At 39.4% G+C, this 18,247-nt stretch overlaps 1 protein-coding gene and 1 pseudogene across 6 annotated transcripts in view; one reads left to right on the top strand and one right to left on the bottom strand.

Annotated features, from left to right (window-relative positions):
- Positions 1–18,247, top strand: part of SLC35F5 (solute carrier family 35 member F5) — a 129,754-nt gene that overhangs the window by 46,803 nt on the left and 64,704 nt on the right. For 3 of the 6 annotated variants that reach the window (XM_073807776.1, XM_073807772.1, XM_073807775.1), the window contains one exon: positions 4,185–4,307. The exons of 2 other annotated variants lie outside the window; for them this stretch is intronic. The gene's annotated coding sequence lies outside the window, so the exon portion shown is untranslated. Of the gene's footprint in view, positions 1–4,169; positions 4,308–18,247 lie in introns of all 6 variants that reach the window. One more of the 6 variants, XM_073807773.1, reaches the window with a different exon arrangement.
- On the bottom strand, positions 12,049–14,422 carry LOC101328972 (nudC domain-containing protein 1-like; annotated as a pseudogene).

The raw sequence follows: 18,247 nt of genomic DNA, 5'->3' as shown, positions 1-18,247 counted from the left end.
CAAATCCAAGCTAAAACTGTGAGCATATAATTTTTTTAAATTTTATTTATTTATTTATTTATTGGCTGCGTTGGGTCTTTGTTGCTGCGTGCGGGCTTTCTCTAGTTGCGGCGAGCGGGGGCTGCTCTTCGTTGTGGTGCACGGGCTTCTCGTTGTGGTGGCTTCTCTTGTTGCAGAGCATGGGCTCTAGGCACACGGGCTTCAGTAGTTGTGGCACACGGGCTCAGTAGTTGTGGCTCGCGGGTTCTAGAGCGCAGGCTCAGTAGTTGTGGCGCACGGGCTTAGTTGCTCCATGGCATGTGGGATCTTCCCAGACCAGGGCTCAAACCCGTGTCCCCTGCACTGGCAGGCGGATTCTTAACCACTGTGCCATCAGGGAAGCCTGTGACCATATAATTTTTATAGCATGAAGTTATTCAGTGTTTTATTTAAAAACAGTCACTAGTGTATTCACTCTTGTGAATTTATAATCTAAAAAATTGGGGATGCTAAAAGTAGTGGGCTAAAATACTATTAGATTTTTTTCGTTTAACTTCATCTTGTTAAAGAAAATAATCACAACCAGGGTCCTCTTTCTTTACCCCGCCATCTAAATCTATACAGTATGTATGCTAACGCACATATATGGAATCTAAGAAAACGGTACTGAAGAACCTAGTGGCAGGGCAGGAATCAAGACGCAGACGTAGAGAACAGAGACTTGAGGACGCTGGTGGGGAGGGGGAAGGTGGGACAAAGTGAGAGAGTGGCATGGACATATATACATATATACACTCCCAAATGTAAAATAGATAGCTAGTGGGAAGCAGCCGCATAGCACAGGGAGATCAGCTCGGTGCTTTGTGACCACCTAGAGGGGTGTAATAGGGAGGGTGGGAGGGAGACACAAGAGGGAGGGGATATGGGGATATATATATACATATAGCTGATTCACTTTGTTATACAGCAGAAACTAACACACCATTGTAAAGCAATTATACTCCAATAAAGATATTTAAAAAATAAATCTATACAGTAAATTTGAGGATGAGTATGTACAACAAAAAGCACATGCAGCTAAGTGATTGGGGGTTTGGCGACATATGTGGAACTTGAATAAAGCATTTGCAGCCATCCAGGATGATCTCCTTAAACTACTGACTGCTGGGGGCCTGCAGGATGTGCACTGGAAACATGGGTGGGAGAGCTTTTCCCACACGCTGGAGGCTCTGACTGCATTTGAAATACCTATTTTAAAAAACCCGAGCAGAAGGAGGCTAGAAAGAATGCAGACAGGACATTGAAAATGCTAATTCCCTTTGTTAGTAGAACATGAAATACCTGATAGCGGCCAAAAAAAAAAAAAAGTCAATGCCAGGATACAATGTAGGGTAAAGTTCAACTAGTATAATCTGAAGTGGGTCTTAATATTCAGATTCATGTTAGAGGTTAGGCAGCAATATTTTTGTGGAACCAGGTATATATATTTATTTTGCCTTTCTTTATAGTCATACTGGTAAATTCTTGGGAAGGTTTGTTTTGCATCCAAGATATTTTCTATACGGTTGACCCTTGAACAACACGGGGGGTTAATCTGGGTATAATTTATAGTCGACCCTCCATCTCCCATGGTTCCTCCATATCCGTATATTCAACCACAGACCTTTATAGTCCTGTAATATTTACTGTTGAACAATATCTGCATATTAGTGGACCTGTGCAGTTCAATCTGAACAGCTGTTCAAGGGTCAACTGTACTAAAATTTTATAGTATATTCTTAATCCCCTTTGGCTAGTAAATTAAAGCTGAAATTATCAAGTGTCAACATACTGTGATTTGTATTTTAACATAAGACAAGAGTGCATCATTTTGATCAAGTTGCAACATTTTAATTTTATCTGATGGGTCTATATTGAGTAATCAGTAGCTAAGTGCAAATACTCCCATCCCTGTAGTAGAGATCATTTTATATAAAAGTCACCTTAATTACTAGACTCAGAAGGCCAGAGGTGATGAAAGAGTACTTTAGAAAGATGAAATGTTAAATAAATAAACAAATTAAGGAAACAATCTGAGATAGATTTGCCTAAGTGTAATTTAATGCAGATATTTACCTCAGATTTGTTTTTAAACTTGATAATTTTATTCTTCCATGTGTTTAATAAAATGAATGTTTTCCGATTTTCAGAACCTGGCATATTTAAATTTTAAACACAATTATAAAATTAATTCTAATTACTACTTATGGTACAAATTCTATTCTAATTTGGGGTCAGAACTATCCCAGTTTTGGAGGCAATTTTAAAATGCTTTTTTTTTTTTTTTTTTTTTTTTGCTGTATGCGCGCCTCTCACTGTTGTGGCCTCTCCTGTTGCGGAGCACAGGCTCCAGACGCGCAGGCACAGCGGCCATGGCTCACGGGCCTAGCTGCTCTGCGGCATGTGGGATCCTCCCAGACTGGGGCACGAACCCGTGTCCCCCGCATCGGCAGGCGGACTCTCAACCACTGCACCACCAGGGAAGCCAGGGAAACTGCTTATTTTTATACTATATGATTTGGGAAAGATTATTTTATAGACTATGAATAACCTAATGTAAAGTATGTATGATTTATTTTAATGCATTTGTGTAAAACCATATGTATATTCTACTTACAGTATGTACTTCTATTTCAGTAAAAATACATGAAAAATTCAGATCTGTCCTTGTGCAAACAAGTATTTGGTGGTTCTTTTTTTTCCGACCACACCGCGCAGCACGCGGGATCTTAGTTCCCTGACCAGGGGTCAGACCCACGCCCCCTGTGATGGAAGTGCTGAGTCTTAACCACTGGACCGCCAGGGAAGTCCCAACAAGTATTTGATTTCTAAAGTTTCCTTTTATTCAAACATTTGCACTCATTCTTTCATGCCTGAGTCTCCAGGATGTATCTCAGGTATTTGATAAAGCAGATCTTCCTGTAGAACAACAAGAAGAGCAGAGCCACGCACACGATGCAGCCGGAGACGAGGACGACAAAGAAGGGCCCTGCTTTTCCTTTTCTTCCTGCCGTTGACTCCCATTGCAGGGCGTAACCGGGAGCTTGGGACTTGGAGCCTCCGGATGTCAACTCTTCCGAGCTAGAGAGCAGAGGTCAAGCAGGCCCAGAGCTGGCATAGGCACTGGCTTGCGTTTGGAGGCCCGATTGTGTGGAAAACATGTTATCTTTAAACAGCAGAATCACAGTACGTGAAGATGTCACAGTACAAGAAATACTCTGGGGCTTCCCTGGTGGGGCAGTGGTTGAGGGTCCGCCTGCCGATGCGGGGGACACGGGTTCGTGCCCCAGTCCGGGAAGATCCCACATGCCGCGGAGCGGGTGGGCCCGTGAGCCATGGCCGCTGAGCCAGCGCGTCCGGAGCCTGTGCTCCGCAACGGGAGAGGCCACAGCAGTGAGAGGCCCGCGTACGGCCAAAAAAAAAAAAAAAAAAAGAAAGAAATACTCTGAAGCCAGGATTGGTTTTGTCCATCTCAGGTCCACTCCAGAAAGAGGATTTGGGGGGAAATGCCTGCCCTGGACTTCTGTTATCATTCCCAGCCCTCCTCCTCTACTTCCCACCGCCATCCTTTCCCTTTTCCTCTGCTCCTCAAAAATGTGGCTGCTTTAAAGCCAAACATAAAAATAGAACATGAAAAATATCTTTTAGTGACTGAGAGGATGAGAGCTAAAGCATTCAGGATAGTGTATTCACGGAATTGTTGAAAAGGAGGAACTAAGAACAATAGTTTCTTAATATCTTGGAAGACTCATGAAAGACTGAAAATAGAATCTTAAGGAGGTAGTGTTCTCAAAACTTTGCTCTAATTATTTAAAACTCTTCATCTTAATTATTTTGAAAAGTCATTAAGCATTTGTCAATTCTAACCATTAGAGATAAAATTTTAAACTGGTTCATTAACCATAGGTTCATCATTTTACAGTTGGAAGGGTCTCTAGAGAGTTTCTAGTGACAGAATTAGGATGGCCATGTGTCCCAGTTTGTGGAGGACAGTCCCAGTTTACATCTTGTTGTCCTGGTATAATCATTAATAGTGCTCCAATAAAGAATGTAATTTATATTCATTCAATTATATGGCCACCCTAACGTACTCCAAGTTTCCTGACAACTAGGCTGCTGACAAATTTCACATTCTTTGATTCCCAATCTAGTGTTTTTTACTCTAGACCTGTGTGCTTGCATAAAGGAAGCCATATGAGCCAACAATCTTGGGTCTTTTGATCAGGATGTTAACTCCTACCTTGAATCAATTTTCCTCCTGGAGTAGAATGCTAGGATACTTCACAGAGGTAAGTGAAGAGCCAGATTATCCGGTTTGCTCTGTTGGCCCAAATTTTCCTTCCTGGGGCCATAAACCAGTTATTATTATCAAGAAACAAATTAACAAGCAAATTTTTATTTTTCAGGTTTATTGAGGTATAATTGACAAAATAAGTTGTAATATGTAATATGATGATTTGATACACGTATACATTATGAAAGGATTTCCACTATAAATTTAATTAACACATCCATCACCTCACATACTTACTTTATTTATTTTTTGGTCAAAAAGCTTAAGATCTACTCTCAGCAAATTTCAGTTATACCATAAAGTATTCTCAACGATAGTCACCATGCTATACATTAGATCCTTAGAACTTTGCTCACTTTATACCTGAAAGTTTGTGCCCTTTTACCAACCACTCCTCATCTCCCCCAACCCCCAGCCCATGGCAACTTCGGTTCTACTCTCTGTTTCTAGAAGTTTGACTTTTTCCTTTTTAGATTCCACATGTAAGTGGTACCATGCAATACGTCTTATTTCACTTAGCATAATGCCTTCCAAGTTCATCCATGTTGCAAAGGGCAGGATTTCCTTCTTCTTAAAGTCTGAATAATATTATATATTATAAATGTATATTATATATATTATATATATCATATATATATATGATCTTCTTTATCCATTTGTATGTCAACAGACTTTTAGGTTTACCTTGGCTATTGTGAATAATGCTGCAATGAACATGGGAGTACAGATATCAATTTGAGATAGTGATTTTGTTTTCTTAGGATATATAGCCAGAAGTGGGATTGTTGGACTATATGGTAGCTTTGTTTTTTAATTTATTGGGGAACCTGTTTACTATTTTCCATAGTGGCTGCTATACCATTTTACATTCCTGCTAACAGTGTACAAGGGTTTCCTTTTTTCCACATATTTACCAGCTTTTGTTATCTCTTGTCTTTTTTATAAAGTCATCAGGCTGTGAGGTGATATTGCAGTTTTGATCTGTATTTCCCTGATGATTAGGGATGCTGAATTTCTTTTCATATACCAATTGGACACTTGTATGTCTTCTTTGGAGAAATGTCTATTCAGGTCCTTTGCCCATTTTTAAATTAGATTATTTGGTTTCTTTTGCTATTGAGTTGTATGAGTTCCTTATATATTTTGGATATTAACTTCTTATTGATATGTGGTTTGCAAATATTTTCTCCCATTCTATAGGTTACCTTTACATTTTGTTGATGTTTTCCTTTGCTGTGCAAGACCTTTTAGTTTGATTTGGTCCCAGTTGTTTATTTTTGCTTTTGTTGCTTTTGCTTTTGGTGGCAAATCCAAAAATTTCATTCTTTTGCATATGGATATCCAATTTCCCCAACACCATTTATTGAAGAGACTAGCCTTTCCTCATTTTGTATTCTTGGTGCCTTTGTCAAAAATTAATTGACTAGGGCTTCCCTGGTGGCGCAGTGGTTGAGAGTCCACCTGCCAATGCAGGGGACACAGGTTCGTGCCCTGGTCTGGGAAGATCCCACATGCCGCGGAGCGGCTGGGCCCATGAGCCATGGCTGCTGAGCCTGCGCGTCCAGAGCCTGTGCTCCACAATGGGAGAGGCCACAACAGTGAGAGGCCCGCGTACTGCAAAAAAAAAAAAAAAAAAAAAAATTAATTGACTAGATATGTATGGGTTTGTTTCTCTTCTGGGCACTCTATTCTGTTTCATTGATCTATGTGTCTGTTTTTATGCCAATGACGTACTGTTTTGATTACTGTTGCTTTGTAATATAGTTTGAAATCAAGAAATATGATGCCTCCAGCTTTGATCTTTTTGCTCAAGATTGCTTTAGTTATTCAGGGTCTTTTGTGGTTCCAGATGAATTTAGCATTGATTTTTCTGTTTCTGTGAAAAATGACATTGGAATTTTGGTAGAGATTGCATTGCATCCATAGATGGATAAGTATGGACAATTAATTTTTCCAATCCATGAATATGGGCTATCTTTTCAATTATTTGTATCTTCAATTTCTTTCATCAGTCTTTTATAGTTTTCAGCATATAGATCATTCACCTCCTTGGTTAAATTTATTCCTAAGTATTTTTACCATATTTGATGTTATTGTAAATGGGATTTTTTTCCTTAGTTTCTCTCTCTGATGGTTCATTGTTACTGAGTAGAAATACAACTGACTTTTATATATTGATTTTTATGTATTAATTTTTGTACTCAGCGACTTTACTGAATGCATTTATCAGTTCTAACAGTTTTTTGATGGAATCTTTAGGTTTTTTTTTTTATATATATGAGATCATGTCGTCTACAAACATAGACAGTTTTACTTCTTCCTTTCTGATTTGGATGTCATTTTATTTCTTTTTCTTCCTTGATTTATCTGACTAGGACTTCTGGGACTATGTTAAATAGAAGTGCTAAGAGTAGGCATCCTTGTCTTGTTCCTGATCTTAGAAGAAAAGCCTTTAGCTTTTCATTGTTGAGTATGGAGTTAGCTGTGGGGTTGTCATGTGGGGTACATTCCTTCTATACCTAATTTGTTGAGAGTTTTTAATCATGAATGGGTGTTGGATTTTGTCAAATGCTTTTTCTGCATCTATTTAGACAATCATATAATTTTTATCCTTCATTCTGTTAATGTGGTGTATCATATTTATTGATTGGCATATGTTGTACCATCCTTGCATCTCAGAGATAAGTCCCACTTGATCGTGGTGTTTGATTCTTTTAATGTGCTGTTGAATTTAGTTTGCTAATATTTTGTTGAGGATTTTTGCATCTTTGTTTATCAAAGATATTGGCCAAGGAAATTTTCTTGTAGTGGCCTTTTCTGGCTTTGGTGTCAGGGTAATGCTGGCCTCTTAAAATGAGTTTAGAAGTGTTCCCTTCTCTTCTATCTTTTGGAAGAGTTTGAGAAGGATAAGTATTATTTCTTTTTAACTCTTTGGCAGAATTCACCAGCAAAGCCTTCTGGTCCTGCACTTTTCTTTATTGGGAGGTTTTGATTACTGATTCAGTCTTCTTATTAGTAATTGGCCTGTTCAGATTTTCTGTTTCTTCATGAATCAGTCTTAGTAGGAATGGATCCATTTCTTCTAGACTGTCCAGTTTGTTGGCAAGTAATTGTTCGTAGAAGTCTCTTTTGATCCTTAGTAGTTCTGTGGTATCAGTTGTAATGTCTCCTCTTGTTTCTGATTTTAATCATTTGAGTCTTCTCTCTTTTTTTTTAGTCCGGCTAAAGGTTTGTCAATTTTGTTTGTCTTAGTTTCATTGATCTTTTCTGTTATGTTTCTAATCTATTTATTTTGGCTCTGAACTTTGTTATTTCCTTCCTTCTACTAACTTTGGGTTTAGTTTGTTCTTTATTTAGTTTCCTTCAGGTGTAAAATTAACTTGTTTATTTAAGATCTTTCTTTTTTCTTAATGTAGGCATTTAATGCTATAAAATTCATGTTTAGAACTGCTTTTGCATCCCATAAGTTTTGGTATGTTGTGTTTTTGTTTAAAGATATTTTTTGATTGCCCTTTTGATTTCTTCCTTGATCCATTCAGGAGCATGTTTCTTAATCTTCACATATTTGTGAATTTTTCAACTTTCCTCTTGTCATTGATTTCTAGTTTTAAACCACTGTGGTCACAAAAGATGCTTGCTAAAATTTCAGTGTACTTAAATTTGTTAACACTTGTTTTATGGCCTAACATATGACCAATCCTGGAGAATATTCTGTGTGTGCTTGAGAAGAGTATGTATTCTTCTGCTTTTGGATGAAATGTTCTGTATATGTCTGTTATGTTCATCTTTAACATGTAGTTCAAGTCCAGTTTGTTTACTGACTTTCTGTTTGAATGATCTCTCCATTGTCAAAAGGGGGATATTGAAGTCCCCTGCAACTACTGTGTTGTTATCTATTCAATTGGATGTTGGGCACATTAATATTTATAATCGTTACATCCTTCTTGATGAATTGGTCACCTAATCATTATATAATGACCTTCTTTGCCTCTTTTTACAGCTTTTCACTTAAAGTCTATTTTGTCTGATGTAAATATAGCTACCCTGCTCTCTTTTGGCTCCCATCTGCATGGAATAGCTTTTTTCCCATCCATTCACTTTCAGTCTATGTGTATCTTTAAAACTGAAGTGAGTCTCTTTTCAGCATTTATGTGGGTCTTATCATTATTATAATTTTAAAATCCATTCACCCACTCTATATCTTTTGACTGGAGAATTTAGTTTACTTACATTTACTTTTTGATATGTATGGACTTACTAGTGCTATGTTGTTAATTGTTTTCTGGCTTTTGTTGTAGTTCCTTTGTTCCTTTCTTGCTCTCTTCTTTCATGATTTGATGATTTTCTGTAATTGTATGCTTTGCTTCCTTTCTTCTTATCTTTTTTTGTATCTACTGTAGGTTTTCACTTTGTGGTTATCATAACAACTTCATATGCATACAAAGGCTCTACATATGCTTACTCTCCCTCCCACATTTTATGTTTTTGATGTTACAAATTGCATCTCTTTAAATTATGTATCTATTAACAAATTATTATAGCTGTAGTTATTTTTAATGCTTTTTTCTCTTATCCTTTATACTAGAGTTATAAGTGATTTATGCATCCTCATTGCAACATGAGAGTATTCTGAATTCACGTATACATTTACCTCTACCAGTGAGTTTTATGCTTTCATATATTTTCATGTTACTAATTAGCATCCTTTTGTTTCAGCTTGAAGAACTCCCTTAAACATTTCTTATAAGGCCATTCTAGTGGTAATGGACTCCTTCAACTTGTGTTTGTCTGGGAAATCTTTATCTCTTCTTTAATTCTGAAGGATAAGTTGGCTAGAATATTCTTGGTTGGCAGTTTTTTTCTTTTAGCATCTTAAATATGTCATCCCACTCTCTTCTGGTCTACAAGGTTTCTGCTGAAAAATCCAATGATAGTCTTATGGAGGTTCTTCAGCTCCCTGATGCAGGCTAACTGGAAGCCTGACCTTCAGGCAGCAGCTGGGAAAGTCAGGACGTTAGCTATGTGGTCTAGCCCCTATCGGGGAGAAACCAAGAGCTGGGTGTTTTTGCTTACTCTGTGCCAAGCCAAAGGGGAAAGTCACTGGTAGTGCTTGTGCATCTATATAGAATGGCCTGTTTTCTTTGTTGTTATTTTGTTTTGTTTTTTGCTGCGTTTGGTCTTTATTGCTGTGTGCAGGCTTTCTCTAGTTGCAGTGAGCGGATGCTACTCTTTGTTGTGATGCACTTCTGTGGAGGGGAAGTCGGGAGCCTCTTATCTAGCCTTCTCGGTGATGTCCTCCATGTGACATTCTTAAGGGGCCTTTGGGCTGCTCACACCTTCCTCTTGTTTGAGCATCTCCACTTGAATCTTGCCACACACATTTAGTTTTAAATTGGCATTGAGGAGAAACATCTGGAATCAAATCTAGCCACATAGACCCAAATCACCCCAAGAGCTAAGGGAATATAAAATATACAACAGGTACTGCTTTCATAAAGATTAAGAAAAAAACCTTAACAGGTAAGTAACTATACCTTCAAACCAAAAAATAGCAGGTAATCATGCTTTAGTTAAATGATCAACTACTACATCATCTCTAAGTGTCTGTACTATTCCAGAATGACCTGGACCCTAATCAAGATGACGAGTCCTTTAAAAAATATGACTTTGGTGGGTGCATTTAAAAATTGCTTTAATGAGAGAGCAGTTATCACTTCCTGCTTCAGGAAACATTTCTGGTATATACCCCAAAAGAATGCAAATAGTTAAGCCTAATGCAGAATGATATACTCCATGAGCCTATGTAGGCAAAGAGCCTTACAAGTAATTTATTTGGTGAGCACTGTGGAGAATGTGATCAGGTGCTTTAAAGAACATCAATTATGAAACTTCTATAAATATAATGGAGAGAAAAAGAAGCCTGGCCTTGACCATCAGCATTCGTCTGAGCTGCACTAAACCCAATCTGAAAAAATAATCCCAGAAGTTCAACCAAGAATGCATTGAAGTATTTCAACCATCAAATTAAGGACATAACTATGCGACCTTTTCTTTTGGGTGCTAATTCAGGACTATTAACCCTATTTTCTTGGACAGTGTTGAGAAACCACTCAATCTTGGATGTACTTGTGTAAACCTGAATTTTCAACTCAGATCTTTTTCTTTCCTGACACTTATTTTAGACGGATTACTTAAGCATACCTGCATGAAACTATTTCTTAATTCAAGTCCTGCTGAATACCAGTGTCCCATGAGATTAACTCAATGGGCGTTCTGAAACAAAACAAAACATAAAACCAAAAGTTGATTCCATGGTTGAATAAATTGGGAAACATGCTTACATGTTCCTGCTTTCACTGCAGGATCACGTGAAAGATTTAATATCCTTTGTAAATAATGACTTCCTAGAAAGGTTGGGGTCCAATTTGCAGTCTTCTTCAAACTTATTTGATCAAGGATCCCCCCTGTAAACTCTTGCTTTTTTTTTTTTTAATAAATTTATTTATTTATTTTTGGCTGCGTTGGGTCTTTGTTGCTGCGCGCGGGCTTTCTTTAGTTGCGGTGAGTGGGGGCTACTCTTCCTTGGGGTGCGCAGGCTTCTCATTGCGGTGGCTTCTCTTGTTGCAGAACACAGACTCTTGGCGCACGGGCTTTAGTAGTTGTGGTGCGCGGGCTCAGTAGTTGTGGCTTGCGGGCTCAGTAGCTGTGGCTCGCGGGCCCTAGAGCGCAGGTTCAGTAGTGTAGCGCATGGGCTTAGTTGCTCCGTGGCATGTGGGATCTTCCCGGACCAGAGCTCGAACCCGTGTCCCCTGCATCGGCAGGCGGGTTCTTAACCACTAACCACCCAACCCTTGCTTTTTGGGCTAAACATCCGTGCGTGTAGAGATGTTTCTGTTCCATGGAATATGGTTTAGAAATTGCTGCTATTGAAGATAGCAAATGACTGAAAAGAGGTCAGGAATCTTTACGCATTTTTGTGTCGTTTGAGTTTTTGGTAGAAGAAATGTTTCCCCTCCTGTGATAATGAAGGGGCTGAATACATGGCGTATTTTCCTAGCACAGGTGGCCAATTTGAGGTGCTCTGGCAAACAACGTGGTGTCCCTAATAAGTACAAAGTATTTTTACCTTCCGCTTAGAGTAAAACCTCATACAGTATGAAATAGAAAAGCAGTTCAAAAATAATGTCTCCTATACTCTTTTTTTTACACGATAAATATTTTTGTTTATTTTTTTATTTTATTTATTATTGTTTTAATTTATTTTATTTTTTGGCGGTACGTGGGCCTCTCACTGTTGTGGCCTCTCCCGTTGTGGAGCACAGGCTCTGGACACGCAGGCTTAGCGGCCATGGCTCATAGGCCCAGCCGCTCCGCGGCACGTGGGATCTTCCTGGACCGGGGCACGAACCCGTGTCCCCTGCATCGGCAGGCAGACTCTCAACCACTGCGCCACCAGGGAAGCCCCAATATTTTTATTTTTAAACAATGAATTGTACATCTTTCATATAAAAGATGAGATTCTAGCCTCTGTTTTTAAAAAATTATACTTGCTAATACTATCTTTACATTTTTTACAGAAGCTAATTTTCTCTAAATTTGCAGCTTCATTCCATAGCTTTTATAGACTCATAGTCTCGAATATATTTCCCATATCCTTTAAAAAATAAATTCATACAAGATAATTTTAACACAATAAAACTTAACAGGTTACAGCACAACTGCCTAGCCTTCCAGCTACCACTGAATACTTTTCCAGTACAGAGAAGCCAACATGTTGGAGTAATTAATTCTCTGTATTTACCTTTATTAAAAAGAGCTTTTTGGTAGTGAGAACAAATAATCTCTCATTTGTTGCTTGAAAGCCTAAAATAGGATCACTGGTTTCTAGGCTTGCTACTTGCTGCTTAGCAACCTGCCCTACTTGCCTGCCTTCCTTCCTATTATTGTAAAGTACAGTGGACATGGGTGTTGGCTGACGATAGATGAAAACTCGTTGAAGGCACTCGCAAAGGGCTGCATAAGAATAATTTGGAGCACAGGCAAAAAAATTTTTGCGTCTCTTTCATACTTGGACGTAGCCTAAAGCATTGAAAATTGCGATATGCTCCCACGTATCGTCTTGGTTGCTGGAGTGTGGTTGCCAGTGTAGAGCATCAACATCATGGTGCAAACAGAAGCAGGGCATTTCTTTAGGATCCACTATGACAGAGAAAAGGTACTGGTTGCTTCCAAGATTCACCCACTCATATGGCAATCCTTTCTTCTCCCCATGTTCAGATGAACCAGCTCTCCTATCCAATCTCTCCTTGGTGGTACCTGTTTTTCCTTGGATTTTCAAGCTAGTTGATTGCCCTGTAACCTCAGATCTCACATGAGTAGTTTTTAAATGTACTGCCATCAAATCTGCATAAACTGGAGCTCTCTTCAAAGAAAGTACCACATTATTCTCACCAACTCTTGAGCATTACAAGGAGGTCTATCTGGATTTGGCTTCAGTTCATCAGAGGTCAAATGCATCAGACGTTCAGCTATTGCAGCACGTTGAGCTGAGTCTCTTATAAATTCCCCGTTTATCACCGACCACTAGTTCTGGCCATGTCAGTCCTTCATTCTTCTTAATCAAGGAAATCTCCAAGCTATTGTTCTCTTTAATTATCCATATAGTGCTTTCTTCATGATCCATAGATGAATAGAGATTTCCTTCCAGAAACCTCTGACCCTTCAGCACAACGTTGACATGATCAGGCAAAAACTGTATTTGAATGTCTTCCTTAGTACAGTCTTCTGGAAGCAGTATTGTTACTGTCAAATCATCTTCAGTCTGTTGCCAGTAGTACAGAGGTTCTTTGATTATCTCTGACATGTCTTCATCCTTACTTTCTTCAAGCTCTTGACCAACTTGAACAAATGTAAAGGATTTGTAGGAGACAATCATTAGACCATTCCCATCGGGCTCAAAAGCGACATAATGGGGCACTGACTTTCCACAGAGAATATTATGCTTAGTAATTTCATATTCTTTATTATCTTTATTTTTCTTATTAATAGTGACCCACTCCAAGGAAACATAGAAACCACTTCCTTCCATATCCAATTCCTCTTTCTGTGTTCGAAGAAGCAGCATAGTTATCGAATGTTCTTCAGCTTTCAGCAATGAGATACTGTGAATTATGATAAAAGGACTGCCAAGCTCTTCATTAAACATAATCTCCCATTTTTCAGAAGCACTATTTCCACGTTCACCTGTTCCAATGAGACACAATCTTCCAGTTCCATCTGACAAGGTAACCCAAGTAGAAGATGTGAAATGGATGGATGTGCAAAGGCGCTTATCATATGCTGTCAAATCTGTAGGAAGTCGAAAACACCTCTCGTGGTTTTCCTAAGGCAGTGTCCAGCATCACTGTTTTTGGGTTTTGTTTTATTTATTTATTTATTTAGCTGTGTTGGGTCTTCGTTTCTGTGCGAGGGCTTTCTCCAGTTGCGGCTAGCGGGGACCACTCTTCCTCGCGGTGCGCGGGCCTCTCACTGTCGTGGCCTCTCTTGTTGCGGAGCACAGGCTCCAGATGCGCAGGCCCAGTAGTTGTGGCTCACAGGCTTAGTTGCTCTGCGGCATGTGGGATCTTCCCAGACCAGGGCTCGAACCCGTGTCCCCTACATTGGCAGGCAGATTCTTAACCACTGCGCCACCAGGGAAGCCCAAGCATCACTGTTAAATTCATAATTCTTCCAACGTTATGAACGTAGTAGACACTGTCTTGATACCATGAATCACAATGTAGGTAATTATACATTCCAAAAGCATGCATGTGTTCCAGTGTATACTGATCATCTTGAAGTTTTATTTCTGCCACAGACAAGGCTAGGAGCTGTCACTGTTCCCACTAGGCAGACCAGAGAAAACTCCTAATTCATAGGCAGAGTACACAGAAAAGTCTTATCTCAGTGGTGAGGAATAATCAGACATAGACTGAGCATCGCTCCAGACAAGCCTGCGTCAAGCTCCAGCTGGTAACAGGGCAGCGGCTCGAGGGACAGCTTATAACCCTCGAAGTGGGGATCCAGCAGAGGTCTCTTCACCCACAGGGAGCAATTAGCGGCCACCTCCATCGCCTTCCAGGGTCCTAACATGAGAATTAATAAAGTTCGTGTTGAAAGGTCCGCACTTCACGCGTATCACCGTGGCTGGGAGGCGGCATGGTTCCCATCACTGTCTCCTGTACTTTTAAAATTAGATTCAAAAAACGAAATTAGATTCAGAAAAACCTGAAGAACCATTGCAATTACTGCCAAAATGTTTCAGAGGGCATTAGGTTAATGCCTCCTCTTCTAGGAGAGGAGTGGAAAGGAAGATAGATGCTCATCACCAGAGATACGACTCTATTTGTTACGAGGATTTGTAGGGGCAGCACTTTGTTATTGGGTATTTGTTTTGAAATTGGAATTATATTTGTTGAATTTTTATCATAAGCAGGGAAATACATCTTCCTGAATGTAAGAAAATACATTAGCTAATTTGGGCCATAAATGTAAAAATTGCCCTTAGCATGTAATCATAGGAATACTAACTTTATGATACATTGTTTTTCTTTGATAAAGTTTTAGTTTAAAACCTGTTGGATTTAGCAAGGGATGAAGGTCAAGACCTGGTCATTTTTGCAGATAACACACGTACACACACACACACACACACACACACACACACACATGCACACAAGTTCATTAAACTTTGACCTATATTTCATTCAGCAGTAATGTTTGCTATTAGAAATAATTCTACTTGCATCTTAATTTTGCTTACTCAATGAGTATGTTAAGTGTTTCATACAGTCTACCTTTAAAAACATCATAAATATACTAAACAGCAGTTCTTTAGTTGAAAGTGCTAATTTAATTAAACAAATACTTGTGTGGATTCCTACTATTTGCAAAGCTTCATTGAACACATTATGAATAAGATAATCTTTAAGGAACTTATGGTGTTTTGAGGGGACATGATAAGAAAAGTATCAAAAAAAAAACCAAAAAAAATAAACAGGTTGTAATAGTTGCCATTATATAGGGTTGAAAGGAGGCCCATCAAGGGATGAGGAAAGGCTTTACACAGAAAGTGGCAATTGAGATGGACTTTGAAGATTGAAGTCAGATTTTGAGAGGTAGGTTCGTAGGCAGGAGATAACAAATGGCTGCATAGAATTGGAGTAATTTGTGAATGAGGAAAAGCAAGTCATCCAGTTTGGCTGGAGTTTAGATGGAATAAGTATTAGAGAGTAATGGGAAATAGAGTTAGGAAAGCAGCCTGTAAAGTATTCGTATCAGTCAGCTTAGGCAAAGCAGCAGTAACAAAGGACTCCAAATCACAGCAATGCAATAAGCTTATTTTTCACTTATATCAGGTTTCCATTATGCGTTGCCTGTAGCTCTGCTCCTTGCATCTTTGTTCTGGGCCCCGGCTGAAGAAGCAGCCCCTATGTGGAGGGTATCAGTTCTCGCTGAGGGAACTCTGCAATAGTTCTCCCAGTGACTGCTTGAAAGAGGCATGTGTTACTTCTCACATTGATTGGCCAAAGCACCTCATATGGCCAAACCTGTCATCACTAGGGTAGGGATATATAATCCACTTACAGGAAGGGACAGGAAGTAGATATTTTGAACAATTTACCAAAAGACTTGAAAGCCAAGAATGGGTCATTTGCAATTAATTCTTTAAATGGTTAGGGGGTGTGGCAAGTTTCTGGATAAGAGTGTATGGTTTGGTTAAAAAAAAAAAGATGGTTTTTATACTGCGTGTGCGTGTGTGTGTGTGTGAACACATAAGAATTCACTGGGGTACTTGCTTGTTATAAATGTAGGCCTCAGGATTCTAGAAGGTTGGATTCAGGGGCCCATGAATCTGCATTTTAAGCAAGCAGTCTGGGAATAGTATGTAGATGGTCCACAGACCTCCTCGTAAGAAACCCTGGATTGAGGAATGAGTGGGGAGTGGCCAGGTGCAGATAAGGTGGGGCAGTGAGTGAGGGGATGGCAGGTTGTTGGTGGGTGCGAGGCCGCCGTGCCCTGGGGGCACATGGTATGTGGCCAGTACAGAGGCAGACAGACACACTGAAAGAGGAGAACAGGTAGAACTAGAACTACCCAAGAGGAAACAGCCAGGAAAGAGTAGTGAAAGGAGCAAATCTCTTTAGGAGGTGAGATTTCAAGGGATCTTGCTCTTCACTGAGAGGTAGGAGGCAAGCCTATCTGATGCAAGAAGGAGTTGAGAGCTAGAGGAGAGCAGAGTTAATAATCAGCAAGTCGCAGGAGACGCCCTGTTTTTAGAGCAGCTATTGAAGAAAACTGTTGACTAAAACCCACCACGTAAATTTGTTTTTGCATCGGGCCAGCAGGGGGCGCTATGGTAGCACATATGCTGATAATTAGGCTCAGCTTCCTAGGCCCAGCAATACCAGCTCTTACTGAATAGGATTCTTAACCCGACCTACAGTGCAGTATTTTGGGAGCTTCATTTATTACTTTTATAGCTGTGAACCTTCATAAAAAGAACTTTTAAGGTTTCTCTTTAATTATTAAGGCATCTAGTGTTTGGGTTTTTTTTTTTTTTGAGCTGCCAATTCCTACAGTCAAAAAGAAATTAATTCTGTAGAGTTTAAGGGCATTATTACCCATTTATTGACTTCACTTGAGGCATCGAATGGAGATTAGAAGAGGAGAAAAGACAAAGGAAAAAGAAAAGTGCATTCGTAGCATCACTCCTAGAAGGGGAATCTCTGGATCGCAGGATATGGGCTTTGTACTTTTTGTTAGATGCTATCTGATTGCCTTCCAGGGACTGTGGCAATTTATTTTTTCACCAATAATGCAAGGATCTTATTACTCTCTGTGAAAACCCACTGTATGCGTAAGCTTTTTAGTATTTGCCACTCGGACAGAGGACCTATGGGTAGTTTTAACTTGCATTTTTCTCCTGTGGGAGGAGAGACACTTTTTCACATCTAAATCTTATTTTTACATTTTTTTAATGCACTGTGTTTTCATGTCCTTTCCCCAGTATATTACTGGCCTTCCACTTATTGACTTGTAGAAGCTCTTTATGAGGTCAGTCAAAAGATTTAGTTGACAATAGAATAAATAAATTGTGCTCTTCCATAGATGAATGATGAATGGCTTTCAAAGCATTCCCTGCCCCTATCTGCTCACGTGATTCAGTAATCACATAACTTGTTGACCCGTCTCTGAAACTACTGTGGGTTTTTTTTTGTTTTTTTAAACTTCTGGCCACGTTGTGCAGCCAGGCCCTCGGCAGTGAAAGCATGGAGTACTAACCACTGGACTGCCAGGGAATTCCCTAAAACTACTGTTTTAAAGCACCTTTGGGTAGTCTGTAGAATTATTTTCCTAAAAAGTGCCCCATTTATTTCATTTTATAGTTCATTTCAATACGGAGAAAAGCCAAGAGTTAAATGATGACGAATCAGGTGAAAGTGGTGGTTAGCACATTTTTACTGGTTGAAAATTAGCAAATGTCAGGTGGTGCTCTCAGATCCCAGTGCTTCAAATGGAGCATTTGCAGGGAATGTCCTGGATGTGCTGGACCGGTGATGACTGTCAAGATCAATAGGCTCAAGTGAGGATAATCATGAAAACCTGACCTTTGATATCCCACCACTATCAGGTAACCAGATTCCTTAGTAATTAGATGACGTTTGTTTGGTAGCAGCTTGAGATATAATTCATATACCACCCAATTCACCCATTTGAAGTACGCAATTCAATGGTTTTTATTTAATTCACAGAGTTGTGCAACCAGCACCACAGTCAATTTCAGAATTTTTCATCCACCTCTTTGCTGTTACTTCCCACTCCCCCGACCACCCCAGCCCTAAGCAATCACTAATCTACTTTTTATCTCTATATGTTTGCCTATTCAGGACATTT

Source organism: Tursiops truncatus, chromosome 7 (assembly GCF_011762595.2).
Source record: "Tursiops truncatus isolate mTurTru1 chromosome 7, mTurTru1.mat.Y, whole genome shotgun sequence".
Lineage (NCBI taxonomy): Eukaryota > Metazoa > Chordata > Mammalia > Artiodactyla > Delphinidae > Tursiops > Tursiops truncatus.
Note: the sequence above shows the minus strand (reverse complement) of the source record. Positions and strands in the feature narration are given on the sequence as shown.